Genomic DNA, 15,327 nt, shown 5'->3' on the forward strand with positions numbered 1-15,327 from the left:
ACAAACCGCAGTAGCGTAACTTTCATGACAATTAAAACGAAAATCTGAAACGCCCCCTTTCTTTCAACAACGACAAAAACACCAAACAAACCCAACCCTTTAAACTTGAGGAAGAAAACGAGAAGGTACGGACAAACACAAACTTCCAAGGAAGTTTCTGTTTGTCCGTCCCTTCTCGTTTTCTTCCTCAAGTTTAATTATACATACCAACCCGCTCGTTCTGTCCTTAAACCCAACCCCCTGCAACTAATAAATCGGAAGAGCGAGTAACATTCTATTGGTATGAAGGGTGCTCTACTGTCACCGAGCAACCTTGATCAAGTATTGCCTGACGACGTCTCCAAACATGACAGACTTGCAAGCGTAGATGGTGGAAGTAACAAATGCTGTCGCCTTGGCCGCCTCCCACGGGTCTGGAACGCATGAAAGAAACGCATTTAAAACTCGAGCGACCGAATTTCGCGTACGATCAACCTTTCGTCAATTGTCCCTTTTCAAAAGTGCGCGCCGCCTATACTTCGTTTCACTTTGAGTTCAGACGCGGCCGACGCTACAAGCTGATGCAGTCTCAGAAAAGAAGGGTGTATTGTTACACCCTTTGCCCCTCATAATACGACTCAAAACTTCAGTGCGACGTACAGAGCACTGGCGTCGAACTGACGGCCCCAACTTTTACGAGGGGGGGCTTGATGAAGGTGCAATATAAGTTATATAACTTATTAAAGAGTTTTAGGGAACCGTGTTTGCACGTCCGATGCGGTATACGATGGGCCCTCCGGTACAAACTGCGCATGTGCGATACTTCTGTGGTTGCGCATGCGCAGTTCGTACCGGAGGGCCCATCGCACCTTATCAGATGTGCAAAAACGGTTCCCTAAAACTCTCTATTAAACAGCTAAACTACGTTAAAAAAAACAACAAAAAAAAACACATTGATGTTTTGTGATATGGCCAAGACAACTCCGATTATTTTTTTTTTTCGCGGTCAGTAACAAGTAGATTAACTGTTTTAATAAGTCGTATCACTCGGCTGTCGAACCGCTCGTGAAAATTGGTACCGTCAGTTTGACATCGCTTCGCTGTACGTTGAACTGAAGTTTCGGGGTGCATTATATGAGAAAGGGGTGTAAGGCCTATACCGTTTTTTTTTTTCGTTTTTTTTTCCTGTTTTTGTTTTCTGCGTGTGCGGGATGAGTTAGACAGCGTCAAAAGCGTATCATCATTGTGTTCGTCATGCTCCTGTACGTGTTCTCTCATCGCTGAAACAATCACAAACAGACAAGGCCCAGTGACTTGCGCTTTTTCCGCTGCTAGACAGGTCCCATTTCCACGTAGCGTCGACTGCGTCTAGAGTTGAGCTGAAACGAGGTACAGTCGTAGAAGCGCCATTTTCCTATACTTTAAGAACGCATTGGACGCGAAAGCTGCGTCAACGTCCAGCGTGAACTCGGCTTAGCTCGTTTTGAGAACCAGCGCGTCGTCACCGTTCCGCGTGGTACTCGGATCCAATCACACGTGTCATGCTCAAGAGATGGGCTGTGAATGAGGTTTGTTGTCCTTGAGCAAAGAGAGCATAAGAAAAAAGTACCTTTGCTTTTTTTAAAGTTTATAGCGAGTGCTGCTAGTAAAAGTGGACTTGAGTGCTCCACACAAGTCATTCGTACAAGTCATTCTTTCACATGTGACAAACGTGCTCCGGAGAAGTAGAACTCTAGGAGGTTATGTCCTCTCATCAGTTTACTGTTTAAGGAATGCTGAACCGAAATTCGGATTTCGCGGTAACCTTGGTACAGATTCGTCTGGCGTCGTGTAGCATTTCGAATTTGGGTTGTTTTGCTACTGTATTTCACAACGTGAAATATAGTTTTTTATCAGGACTAGGTCAATCCCGGGTAAAAATTTGTTTCCCAAACTTAACTGAAAGGTGCTGTTCCTATTCCGCTTACAAATCGCCATGCTGCGCTGAGCTGAGGGTATTAAAATATTAACCCAATTATTTATCTGTAACAATAAGCAACCAGCGTTTAGTCAAACATCCAGAAACATGCAGAGTTTCTGCATGTTTCTGCAGAGTTTCTAGAACGCCCTAAGCACGTAAGAAGGTATCGCATTCCAAATCGTCTGCGTCCCCACAACAAAGTACCCACAAAAAATCGCCGGACGAATCTGTACAAGTAATGCCGCGGAAGCGTTGAACGGGACGCTATAGGAACTTCAAAACATCGGTCATTCTTGGATATCGCGAACGGAGGGCCGTATTTTTGGAAATGAAAGGCGCGATTACGCGAGGCATGTGACCCCCCTTTCTCTTTAAACAGCTCAGAACGAGGGGAAACGGCCTCGCTTATCTCCCTCTCGCTTCGGTTCACCTGATCGAGAGGACGAAGCGAAGAAGAGAAGGAATGAGAATCGCGACGTCACATGTCTCGTCGGCCTCTTCGGCCGTGTTCAGTCGCGCACTTCTTTTCCAAAAATACGGTCATCCATCCTTTAGGGATATCGCTGTATGAGTGATGTTTTTAGGTGTTTTTTTACTGTGAAGTCCAAATTTCGGTTCAACATCCCTTTAAGTACACCGCTTCCAAGCTATCTTCTTTATTTCCGTCTTTTTTTTTATTTTTGCAGGGGCACGAGTTGCGTAATGTCCGCGAGTATTGCAATTCTTACTTAAGGCTGCGGTCCCACAGGTGCCATCTTGAACAAGGCAGTAGTTCAACCTAAAGTCCCTGGCTAAGAAGAGCTTCCTACAACTAGTGCCATTCTTTGTAGCGCCAACTGCGTGACGGTGCAGGTTTTGTGAAGCGAATGGCTGCGCACAGCAGAGGTTTGAACGGAATGCCGCCATTTGGTTCCAGCGGAATGTGCTTTGTCATTAGTATTGGTTGTCGTTATTTGTGGAAGTATCAAGGGACTTTGGTTCAACCTTCAAGGCGGCGATGCACGTCCGTTTGTGATGAAGCTTCTTAATAGTTATTTTTACAATTAACGACAACCAATAGAAATGACAAAGCACATTTCGCTGGACCAAGATGGCGTCATTCAGTTGAGTCTCCCGCTGTGCGCCGCCATTCGCTTCCTCAAACCTGCACCGTCACGCAGTCGGCGCTTCAAAGAATGACGCTACTCGTAGGAAGCTCTTAAGACGCGGCCTGGCATTGGGTTGGCTAGTGATGGGGTGATATCAGAAACACGGATGGTATATACACCTTTTCTACGTGGACGCCGCCATCTTCAATTTAGGAACTTCCGGTATGCGTGGAAACATCACTTTCTTCTCGCCTCACCAGTAGAACATGTTAAAATTTTAATTGCAACCGTCATTCCTTCTTGTTATGTCCTTCCCATACTTTTCTTTCTTTTTCCGGGTTGAAATCGCTTGCTTTCTTTCGGAACGCATACCGGATATGGGGACAGCGTGGCTGGGTGCGAGGCTAAACGAAAAAGGTGTATAATACCCCTGTTACACGGGCACACTTAAAGGGGCCATGAAACGAATTTTGGGTTGGGATGAATCATTTCAAATTGGGACTTTACTAATCTCATATCGTTTAGATGGCCAAAAGAAAGAGGCTAGAAACTCAAAAGCCAGCTTTTCGGTACGAGCATTTGAAAATATAGCGGACTATTTTGTACCTTCTTGCTTTCGAAAGCTCTCCGCCTTTTCACTATGGTACATCCGCGGTTCCAAAACCGCGTCACCGGCGCCAAACTGACGTCAGCAGAGCCCAGCTCACGCATTGGACACGAGAACGGCGTCACTCGGACGTATGCGCTCGTCAACAATCAATCCGTCGACGAATATTTGGATTCGCATTCGTGGCCAATAAGTGCCCTGACGGAACTTATTGTCACTGGGGAATGACAAGTTCTATGGTGTGTATAAAAAGCACGGTGGAAGCTAGGAGTCATCGCACCGGTGCCGAAGGAATGTCGCGACCACGTGATTTCACAATTCGCATTTGAGTTGAGGATTAAAGCTAAGGAGGAAGAAGTAGGAAAATCGTTTCATGACCCCTTTAACCGCGGTTAACTCAGCTGTAACTGCGGTTACGTGGCAGCACAGATGCCGCACTATACCCTCGGACAGCTATTTCAAAAGAAGTGAAGAGAGCGCGTGCACTGCTTCGATGGGTGCTCAAGATGCTCAAGCGCACGTTCGCCCATAGCTCTGACTGCATCGCCGCAGAATGTTGTCGGCAAGTATTGTGCGCTAATTGTGGTTTAGCGTAACTGCAGTTAAGTGTGCCCGTGTAACAGGGGTATAAGTGACGTTTTATATAATAAAATCGGTTGTTAGTAGCGCACTGTGGTGTCTGATTCTGGTCTTTGTGTCCCAGTGTTTTGAGCGCTAAAATGTATTCGAACGTTGTCGTCTTTCCTTTTCTGTAAACACAAATATAAAAGCCGAGATGCGTGCAGAAATGCTACCAAAACCAAAAGTGCTAGCAAGTATGTTTGCGGTCATGTAAAACATTAATTAGCATAGTGATGCAAACATGTAATACAAAATGAACAGAGTATGTAATTTATAATTCTCTCTAAACAGTTAGCAAAATTTAAAATGCACCTTTATTTTATAACTAAAGATTTAAATCGTGTTTCTTCTCCCCGAATATCGTTGTAAACATAGCACTTTTTAGACATTTTATTAAATCACATTTTTATGTTCCTGTTTTCCTTGAGTCTTGTGTTGCGCGCAAGAACTCGCGCCAGGAATGTATCTTCTAAGCTATGCGATCGTGCTCGTGCCACGCACGCCTTTTTGTAGAACTCTTGTGTTCCTGATATTCCTAGCTATATTCTAGGGTGCCTCAACGTCCTTCTGTTTAGGGTGATGCCACCGTTTGTAGTACCAAATGCCGACAGCACGCGCTCACAGAAAAAATACAAAGAAATCGACGAAAACAAAATGTCGCCATAGCACAGTCAGCGCCACAAGCGCGTGCAGGAACACGCTCTTTCACGCGCTTCTGAACAAATAAGAAAAATAAAAATGTGTGACAAAATGGCGAGATGCCACCACCCTAAGCAAAGCGCACATGAAGGCACCCTAGCTATATTCTAATCATAGCGATGGCAGGAACTCCAGAGTTCTGATATCGTTATGATCTGGCAGCGGAGTTTCTTTTAGCGCATCATAGTATGATGTGCTACAAGGATCTCCGCCGGCATAGTTACAAACAAAATGATGGAAGAGAAAAACCGTTTTATACCTCCCCACTGGACGTGTACTTCTATAGCAATCTGCAGTTGCTGAGAAACATTATTTTAAAATTTATGAATTGTTCAATCGAGGATGTTTAGCAACTGCTACTTTGCAGCAGATTACCAGAAGGGATCCACTGGCACACAAGGCTTCTTCTTTTGTGGGTGTATGACCGAACTGCACTAATCAAATGGAAATAAAAATGAGAAAGGAATCGAAAAGCATGATTGTGGTAGCCAGAATTCGAGCTCCGGGTTTCTTCATAACCGGGAAGCTGTGGTACCCAGCTGCACCACTCCAATATATTGTCAAACTGCACCACACCACTTCGTCATTCGGTAGGTCCTATCTGTCTCACAAATGCTCCAAATACAAAATCTACCCAATCAAAGGTGTTCTAGAGCAGCGAGTTTCAATTCTTTTGCCGTTTCGAACCCCCTAAAAGACTCAGAAAATATCCGGGGACCTTCACCGAGCACAACATTGATAACGAGAAATCACACATAAAAGGGCACGCGAATAAGGGCCAAAAAGGGGCACTATATTTTAAAGCTGCCCGAATTACATTATAGGTTCTTGATATGAACTGCCACTTGCAGTACGCGATCTTTGCGAAAAGTAGTTTTGCATGTTGTAAACATGGCTGCTGAAGTCAAGCTCACTGGAAGAAAATCGAAGATGTAAGTCCAACTCAACATCATCCTGTTTTGTGACTTTGACTTGATTTGAATTAATGCAGAGAACGTGGCTTCACTCAGGAAGGTCATCGAAAAAGAAAGCAACAGTCTTAATGGCTTCTCGCACATGTACGGGTACTACGGAAGCACTCTCCCACACAAATTGGTGAAGGGGCGTTGCGAGAACACTTGTTGCAAAGATGAGCTGCAGGAAAGCTCAAGCAGCTCATTGTCTTCCAACGGATTTTTCTTGAAATTGATATATTATCCACCCTGCGGCGGCATGGAGATGGCGAAAGTATTCTCTCGTTCTCGCTATCAGGAACTGCGATTGCTCTTAAATCGAGGTCCTCAACTTTCATGGCAGCTTCACTTAGGAGGACTGGTCAAAACTATTCAGCTGGGGAAAAAAGTCTAAAACCTTTTTTCTATCCGGCTGCTTGAAACATTGAGGTTCTTGATATTTGCATCGATCTTGTCATGCACACTGAAGATTGTGACAGCTTTTTCCATGAAAAGACAACTTCAGTTGGCAATTCCAGAGTCCTTGAATATGCGCGGACCACACTGAACGCTCCCGAGGACCCTTGGGGGTCCGCAGACCACAGCTCGATAACCGCTGTTTTAGAGGCACATAAAGCCGGGGGAACGCAGTACAATATTTTTTGGCATGTCGTTCTCCTTGTGTTCCAGAGATCATCTTACTATTGGCCCCGCCACGTGTACATGCATTCTCTGCCAGGGCACATCCACTAAAATGGTAATTTCAACTGAACTACCAGCATCTCAATGTTCTTTGGACATGTTTTAGAAGGCAGTCATAAAATATCAATTTGCTGTAACGTAAATAATCTTTTGGGTGCTTCTATGTTTATTCCACGACGCTACATTATTTTTTTTCATTGAGTTTTATCCGGAGCGCAAGTTCGTCTGCTTCTTGCACAGTGATTGCGATGACATCAGAAAGCGAAATCTTATTGGCTGATTGAAAAGCGTAGTGGGTGGGTCTTAAGGCATCGAGCATTGAGGTTTACCCCCTATATTTTCAATCAAAGCCAATCAGAGCTCGGCGTCGTTCTGACGTCACCGCATTGCTTGCGCAAATAACAGACGACTTGCTCTGCGCAAAGGTTACATTTACAAAATTATCAATTTCTGCTTTTCTTGACAAAATATTCTAATCCCCGATGACTGTATTTGCCAGAGTATCATAAAACGCACAATGTCTGTGTAAAATGCACAAAATTGTGCAGCATAAAACGCACGCATCATAAAACGCACAAATTACAATTTTGATATTTCCTCGAAAACTTTACTTCACGGAATGTCCCACAAATTTGGCCAAGTACGGACACAAAGCATTGTACTTGACGTGCTCGCACCATGATGGTGTCATTCCTACTTCTTCTTGACGAGAAAAACAAAAGCAATGGTGCAAAACGTATGTTGCTCATGAGTCCGCGTCTGGCAGCAAGGGCATCATTATTGACGCTGATGCAACGTTAATCCAAGTCCTATGTAATGCATAACCAGTACAGCACAGTCAACGCTGCTGGCTTGAGTGCGTGGCTTCATATTCCGGTTCATTACCACCTCTAGAGCGAATTAGACAGGTGAAGTCACGCGCTCGCGCCAGCACATTGACAGCGTTGCACATTCAGTATGAAACGGAGTATAGTCCCACCTGAGGGATAAATAGCAACAGCCAACGCCGTCTAACGTCAAGCACAGTCAGCACGCAAGTGCTTGAAATTGGTGCTTGTTTTCGGTGCATATGTACCACCTTTCATCACAAGGCCTGAGCACGGAGAGAATGGCCGAAACGCGTTTCCTCCCGTACGATGATGAAGACTGCGTTGAAACGATGAAGAAAACATCGATTATTTTATGTTTTTTGTTCACTTATTCTTTTTATTTCAATCTTCGTCATCTTATGAGAGAAAGCCCGCTCCTACCACACGCGCCCTCGGCTCAGGGCCTGGCAGTTCGCCACGAAAAGCGGCCGCCGAAATAGAAAAGGTGGAGCGGCAGACAACGGATGAGAGGAGAGCCACGTGACCGGCGCCCCGCTGCGGCGAGACGCTGAAACACACTACTCCCGAGCGAACAAGTGTTTTTTCGGTCCTCGCCGCTGCAAAAGCTGTGCGCTGACGTCCAGGTTTTCCGACCAATGGCTCTTTGATGCTCTGTGCTACCGGATCCTCGCGCTCTGATTCTGCGACCGGGCATATGGCTCCGTCGTCGAACTGCCAGGCTTTGTGAGTACAGAGGAGGCTATGCTCAGGGCCGGCTTTTTGGAAGCAGCGTCTCAGCTAAAACAGGGTGTAAGAAAGCACTGTCAAAGCTAGCGCACGAGCGTTGTGGCCACCGTGGTTGTGGCGTACATCGCCGAGTCTCAAGCGCTCGCGCCCCCCAGGCTTGGCAGACGTTCTTTCACCCAGTCTCAGCTAATATGATGTTTATAGCAAGCCGGCCCTGGACTTCTGGCAAAGGCTGTAGATACAAGGGACGTACAATACTGAATTTCACTGTATTTGTTGTTGCCGATACCGGCTACTTAGAGGTCGCTAGATATGTCCACCCTTTTCACATACACCAACCGAAGCCGAACGCACCTGCACCACCCGTGGGGCGGTCTTTTCATGCCTTGCAAATGTCAGATTTTGGAAGGGCCTGGCACCCCCGTCTGGAAAGCAACTCGCAGCTCATGAATGACCACGAAATGGCGTCTACGTAGGAATTTGTAATGGTACCGAAAAGGTGCTAACAACTGGGGAACATATCGGGCCGTATACACATCCGTGCCTGAGTGGCCGACGACGATGTGGCGCGCGCGTCTCCCATGACTGTCCGGTTGGGCGGCATCGCGGGCATCGTGCGCCCGCGGCCCGCTCGACCACATCGTGACATTGGTGACCCATGTTTTCCAATAAACACTGTTGTATATTGGGATATCCGTGTTTGGCATAGCGTTGCCGAACACCCGCGCGGCAAACGCTCTTTGCCGGTAACCGTCGGCCGCGGGATGGGACGCCAGTCGGAACGGTTTTCTTTGGGCATCGGGTTCCCTTTGATCACCGGTGCCGTACGTAAAGGTGGGTAAACACTGTACGGCCCATTTTATGCATTTATATATCCCCACGGTATTTATCTGAGTTTCCATTTATTAACCATTGGTCTCTGTGCTGGCACACTTCGGTGATGATGATGGTGATGATGATGATGATGATAATATTGATTTTGAGACGTTCGATCACTAGTGCGGTTTATTCCTGCGTTAATCGAAATTGCTTGTTTATCTTATACGGACATGGTCAGTTAATGCCTGCTTTCTGAACAACACACGTTTTATGATGCCACGATTTAAAATATTATATTGCTCAGAGTAATTTTACAACGATTATTAATATCATACCACATTAGTGCCAAGTATTATATAACTTATTTTTTTATCGTTTTACTGTTCATAAGTCGATGTTTACATGCGCATGTACATCTAAGAGTAAACTCCATCGATAAAATATACTATACATGCCGGCGACAAGTGTCGCCGAGCGGCGCTCACTCTGCGCGTGGCAGCAAGGAGACAAAGATTGGTTTATTAAACAGACGAAGAGTCTAACTATGGTGCCTGGAGCGCGTCTTCGACTAGTGTGTTTAGCGTCCTATCCCGCCCATATATCAAAAGTGGTCCCAAAGTGGCAACAAATGACGTCACAGAAGCCGGAGTGTCATGCTGTTGCCTGTCGCGATCCTGGCGGTTGGCCGTAGAAGTGCTGGCGAAAAGCACAAGCGAACGCGAGTGTCGCTGTCGTCACGGCGTCCCAGGCGTTCCAACTTCCGGCTGCTCTAACTTCCGTGGACTGTCACAGTGGAGAGCGACCTACAGCAGAACAGGCGTCTGCCATGTACACCACAACTGCCACCAGGTTCGCGACCGGCGACAGCATGACACTTCGATGACGTCATCAGGCGGAAATCGAGGGACCACTTTTTTGGAGGCGGTAAACACACCAGTCGGAGACGCGTACCAGGCACCATAGTCTAACCGAACTGAATGATGCATTGGAGGTCTGGCGATTGCACGAGAGAGATATATCTTGCGATACAAGCCGAAGCGGAGTATAATCTGTTTGCAGGCAGCCGTGCCACGTTGCATTTCAGGTCTAGATGGCAAGAAGGTATTAACAAAAAAGTATTTTATTGCATTCTGGAACGGCATTGTTCATTCGTTCGATGAAAATGAAATTACTGTAGCACTCGAGAGATGATGCAAACAATATGTGGTATGTGAACTGTTAATTAAGTGTTGACTTTCTTGTATTATAGTTTAAGGTCCCGTGCAGCTTTTTACATCACTATATGACAAGCACAATGAGATGCACGTAAGAAGTCAGTTTTAATATGACATTGTGAAATAGGTCTGTTGATGACGCCATAATCAGTTAATAAGTACCCCGAAAAAACGTAATTGCGAAACTGCTCTTTATTTGCAGAAAAAAAAAGAAAAATTAATAAAATAAAACATACAGCCTTCGTCTCAAATTACAGAGCAGTTCGGCTCCAATTCATAAAGGACGTCTTCTTATTTATTCAAACTCAAGGTCAACCTACCTCGCCTATCTCCAGGTCCCTACGTTTATCTCTGTGTCCATGTGTCCGTGCTATATTGCACCCCCAACTTTCTTCCTTCTTTTCTTTCTGCGTTCCCCTTTTATGGTTTATTTTTCCGCTCTTTCTACCCCTTTTTTATTTTTGACGTCACATTATTGACTTTATTCCGCACAGCATACGATGCTCTCTACATTGTTTTTAATATCTTCTACCTTTCTATAGAAAGAGGTTGTCTTTTTTCATAAACACGCATGGTACGAATACTTCTCCAGCTTGTTTGAAACAAAACTAGGGATGGCATGACTCGGTAAAACTCTTAAATAAAATAAAAAGTGTGGAAATAATAATTTGCCGAGTCATGCCCGCACCCACGGAAGGTCGCTTTAGGTGGCTCTAACGACAACGCAACAACACATCGGTATTGAAACGCCCGAAGTTGACAACATCGTAACGAGGATTAGTGACCCCATTCGTATCGTCTTCGGGAACGTCAGTTTGAACTACTAGTCGATGCTTAGAACAATTAGTTATCTCTTGAAAAGTTAAAACCGTGTAAAGTAATCTCAAATGGATTGAGAAAAATTCTCACGACAAATTTCCTTTAAAATAAATCACGTTTTTTCTGCATTGCGTTTTTCGCGTACATAGACACGCTTCACAATATTGCTTCATTGTGAAATTATACAAAACAACTTTGAATACAAATACAAATAAATTAGCCTTAAATGAGCTACAATCTATTTTCGCAAGAACACAATTAAAAAATACCAGAACTGCTACTAAAATGCTAATCGAAAAAAAAAATTAGAACTCCTAGGGTGACACTTCGAAATTTAAACATTTTAAGGCAGAGTTTAAGACTAAACTGCTGCAGTTGCGCTTCTCATATTTTTTTTTATGCTAAGTTGTTAGGCTCGTGAGGAAAAAAGCCCTCAAAGTTCGTTGCTCAGTTACAAGGCAACGCTGAGTTATGACACTGGCAATTTGTATAAAAATTGTTTTCATAAAAAAATTAAAAAATTTGTGTGCATAAATTCGAAAAACGACGTAAATAGGAGACTGCACGTGTTCTTTAAGTATTTAATAATAAAATCATAACGATCACTTGGTCGCATTAGAAATCTATAAAACTAGAGCTCATAGAGGCATGTCTCCAAAAATATCAAAATCTTCGCTATTTGTTTTTTAAATTACAAGTTACGTTTGCGAAAATAGATGTCACATTTTATTCTAAGGTATTGAAATTGAATATGCGATTTCTTTGCAGTTAGAACGAATTGCGTTACTCCCGCACAAACGCGGCATTTGTAGCGCGAGCCTGAGCCGAAGTACAGCCAGCACCGACACTTTGGTTGCAGCCGCGAGACCGCACCCTTAAAACAAACATCTGAAAAAAAAATTATAGAACGATGAACGAAGCTGTTTAATGTTAATTTGTAGCAAAAGAAAGGAAAACAAAATTTCAAGTTTGAAACTAGGTTTTGAATATTTATGCGTCCAAAAATTAGGGAAGCGAAAGCATAAACAAGATTGGCAAGCAGTAGCGTTTTAAAAGGGGACTCTTTGGGTAAGATTTTATGCGCTCGTGCAAATCCAGGCAGCACCTCGGAGAAACGCGTAACTTGGCACAAAATGGGCTATCCTAGGCGGCTCACTTCTGCCTAATAGGGTTTCGCGATAAGACGTTATTTGGTGCCAGGTACGTTTCTGTGACCTTTCTCTCGCTTACAACAATAATCGCCAAAATGCCAAACTTCAGCAAAAGATGCCACGTTTATAAACCAAAAAACCAACAGTGAAGCCTAAATATGGCAGACTTGTTTGGCAGTTTAGGCTCAAATTCGCCAAAATAAAAAAATTAACGATCAGAAGTGAAGCCTAACTCCGGCACTTGTTTGCCAGATGACAACTAGGGAAAAAGAAGGGAAGCCTATAATCAACTTTAGCCCTAGTTTGGTGAATTAAGGCTGAGATATCCAGACTCTGACCGAGAAGTTGTTTGGTTGTATACGCCTCGACTTCCTCGGGCGTTTTAAAAACAGGCCGAAGCTGAGCGGACTTCTACAGCTTCTTGACCCGTGAATTAAGTTATCGCACTTATCGCTTGCAGAAGTAAACGTTGTCCTCAATTATTTTGAAGATTACGTGCAGCGATCGCCGTCTGTTATCTGTCTAGAAGAGCGTCGTGACGTCATTGACGGCATCCTCGAGCCAGCTTAGTGGCGAGCGAGGGTCATCTGACCCCGCTGATTACGTCACTTTTGCTAGTTTTTCTTTCCGCTCTCGCGTTCTCCTACCGTCGGCGCTCCGCCATGTGCGGGTCTACGTCTACGTCGAAATTTGAATTGGCTGTTGCGACGCTCCTACTAATACGATCGAAATAAAACTTAAGACAACAAATTTTTAAAATGTCTAGTTTTTTTTTTTTCTAGTTCAATTATTTCTTTAGCTACCCTTTATTCCTCAACTCTCCAGACCAAAAAAAAAAATCTATCCGAAAGAATTCCCATTGAGAATGCAGTGCCTTGAGCCGCAGGTGAGTTTTATTATATATAAGCGAACTGAGCTGTCAACTTTTATCTGTACATAATATTATTACGAAGATAAAGAAGAGGTGATCGGGCAGCGATTTGGAGGACAGAAGAAGAAGAGGATCAGTAGTTTTTGCTTTGCTGGCAACGGAAACTGTCACCTCTATTTTCTACCATCTCAATCACCTGTAAGTAAACCCCATTTTCACCGTAACACCTTTTGGTGGAGGTGCGGGGTAACAGTGGTTGTCGACCTGGACCTGCGAAACCGACGTCTCCCACCTCCGCCCAGTATGGCCAGTGCGTCCGGCACCCCACCCGAAGGCGGAGCTTCTGGGTCAATTCCACCCCCTGTACCAATGCAACCTTTGGTCCTCGCCAAGCCTCGGGACCCTGGGCCTTTCACCGGCACGGGTGAGCAAGAGGTAGAAGAATGGTTAGATCTCTACGAGAGAGTGAGCGCCCACAACCGTTGGGACAACACAATCATGCTTGCGAATATACCATTCTACTTGAAGGATACGGCTCTCACGTGGTTCCGGACTTACGAAGGAGAACTTACATCGTGGGATACGTGCAAATCTAAATTGGAAGACCTCTTTGGTCATCCAACCGGACGCAAGCTCACTGCAAAGAGAAAACTGGCATCAAGGGTGCAAACATCCACGGAGTCCTATGTTACATATATCCAGGACGTCCTCGCCCTCTGCCGTAAAGCTAATCCTGAAATGTCCCAGCTTGACCGGATTGCCAATATCCTCAAGGGAATTGCGGATGATGCTTTTCAGATCCTGATCATCAAGGTCTGTACGACTGTAGAAGATGTGCTCAAGGAATGCCGTCGGTTTGAGGCGGCAAAAAGTCGTCGAATCGCACACAAGTTCGAGAGACTACCTAACACCCCTTCGACATCATCATGCGAGGATACTGATACGACGTCAACCAAAATAACAAAAATTGTTCGCCGTGAACTCGAAGCCATGATGCCGTCGGAGACCGTTGCCCCTTCTTCCGACTTGGCAACGAACGTTGTATCTATCTCCGTCGTGCAAAGCGTCGTCAGGAAAGAGTTGGACAGGCTGTATGACTCGTCTCAGCGTCGATGGTGCCTCACCCCACCGGAGGCACATGCCCGTGCGGCCGACTGCTGCAGCTTGGGTTCACCAGCTGCTACACCGGGGTTTATACCACGCCGCCGTCGAGACCCTGCTGAGTGGCGCACTGCTGACAACCGCCCTATCTGCTTCAACTGCAGCAGGGCAGGCCATGTCGCTCGCTACTGCCGCAATAATTGGAGCGCACAACAACGTCCATTTTCAGCTATAAGCCGTTGCCCGTACAATGGTCAGTTTTCTTTTTCCAATCGCCGCGATTTTCAAGACGACACACTCCATGCTCCGTCGCATAATCATCGATCGCCGTCTCCACACCGCCGCCAATCCCTGTCGCCTGTTCCCCGTCGCACTTCGTCGCCGCCCTTCACTTCAAGGCGCTCGGAAAACTAAGTCATGCAGCCTCAGGAGGTGAGGCTGCATTTCGCGGATTGCCCGAAAATCCTCTTCACAGTACTTTTGGCACCGCTCGTAACCGAATGCTCATTTATATTGACGGTATACCGACGCATGCACTTGTGGACACAGGCGCCGCTATTTCCATAATGAGGGAAGATTTCCGACGACAATTAAAAAAAGTGATGACCCCACCTGACACAAAAACTCTACGGAGCGCAGACGGTCGAATTTTCTTGTCCCTCGGTATGTGCGGTGCACGCATTACGTTCGATAGCGACACGGCATTTATTCTTTTCACGGTACTGACGACCTGTCCCCCCCCAAATCATCCTAGGCTGGGATTTTCTTTCTTCGCAGGCAGCCCTTATTGACTGTGAAAAAGGAAAAATAGAAGTCGGCGGCTGTGACACATGTGAACTTTCTAAACCTATGGAATATAAATTATGCTGTGCCAAAACTTTGAGAATTCCATTACTTGCCACTGTCTCCCTAGACGTCACGACTAACCTACCTGCAGAAAGTGGTGATTACGTAATTGCACCGAATATGAACATCTTGTTATCGAAACAACTCGCCCTAACCCACTCAGTCACCACCATATGCAATTGCACGGCCCATCTTTGGATAACCAATATTGGTACGTCTACTCAAACCTTAGCTAAGGATACGACCGTAGCTACGAGCTTCCCAACTGACCAATGTGTTATTAGAGCGCAGCTCTTAGGGGCCCGTTTCCGGCTTGAGCGGCGTCGCCGTCGGCGTCGGCGTCGCCGTCGCCGTCGGCGTCG

The sequence above is a fragment of the Ixodes scapularis genome, unplaced genomic scaffold (assembly GCF_016920785.2).
Source record: "Ixodes scapularis isolate PalLabHiFi unplaced genomic scaffold, ASM1692078v2 PGA_scaffold7__128_contigs__length_106722199, whole genome shotgun sequence".
NCBI lineage: Eukaryota > Metazoa > Arthropoda > Arachnida > Ixodida > Ixodidae > Ixodes > Ixodes scapularis.